Source organism: Lipotes vexillifer, unplaced genomic scaffold (assembly GCF_000442215.2).
Source record: "Lipotes vexillifer unplaced genomic scaffold, Lipotes_vexillifer_v1.1 scaffold2700, whole genome shotgun sequence".
NCBI lineage: Eukaryota > Metazoa > Chordata > Mammalia > Artiodactyla > Lipotidae > Lipotes > Lipotes vexillifer.
The window spans coordinates 181,137-182,075 of record NW_006773303.1 but is presented as its reverse complement, the minus strand read 5'-3'; the positions used below and the strand labels follow the sequence as shown (position 1 = coordinate 182,075).

At 54.8% G+C, this 939-nt stretch overlaps 1 protein-coding gene across 1 annotated transcript in view; it reads right to left on the bottom strand.

The window, feature by feature from the left end:
- The window catches only part of SPRYD3 (SPRY domain containing 3), a 15,129-nt gene that overhangs the window by 13,864 nt on the left and 326 nt on the right, over positions 1-939 (bottom strand). The window lies entirely within an intron of this gene.

Genomic DNA, 939 nt, shown 5'->3' with positions numbered 1-939 from the left:
GTGAGGGAGGGAGAATGTACCAGAGGAGGATGGAAGGAAGGTAGGGGCCAGATCAACGCCCTACAGACCATGTTAGGGAGTGTGAATTTTATTTCAAGTGTGATGGGAAAGCTCTGGAGGGTTTTAAGCAAGAAAATTATATGATTTTAAGGTTTATCAGATCGTAAAGATCATTCAGGCGGTTGGTTGGAGACTAAACTGATCCCATAAGGAGCAAGAACAGAAGTGGCAAACAATTAATTAGGAGGCTGTTGCAGCTGTTCCAATGAGAGATAGTATCCCCAAAGATGGTAGCAGTGAAGATGGAGTGGAGTAGGATGACCCAGGTATTTAAACCACTAACAGTGCTAACATATGAATGAATGAATGAATGAATGAATGGACGAATTTTTCTCAAAGCGACAAAAAGGGGAGGTACTTTCTCTTCCCATCCCCCAAACCCTTGGACAAGGGTTCCATCCAGGCCTGACTGTGCCTTGCACACAGCAGGGGCTTAGGAAGCCTCGGCTAGGCTGAATTCAATCCCAATGCGCATATTACACGCTTCTGCAGTAGCTACAAGCCACAGCGTGACCAAAAGGGTAGGCAGCTGTGAGGCAGCCCTAGGATTGGCCTCCTTGGCACTCGGCCAGGGGGCTCGACCCCGGGTCGATGTTGGCACCCAGACCTAGGGGCATCTGCTTGCCTAGAACCCCACAGCCTTGGCGCCGCCGATACGCGGCCGCACCGGGCCCCGCCTCCACCCCGGGCACAACCCGATCACTCAGACGAGACCCGGGGGAAAGGGGCCCTGGCCCGTCAGTGTGACTACGCCCAGTCTCCCCAGGCCCTGCACTGGGCCAAGGAGGGTCCCCAGGGAGGAAGACCAGTGACCAGAGCGCAAGACCCCGCCCCTGACTCCGAAGCCTCCTCCCAGGACCCCAGCCTCCCGCCTCAGGC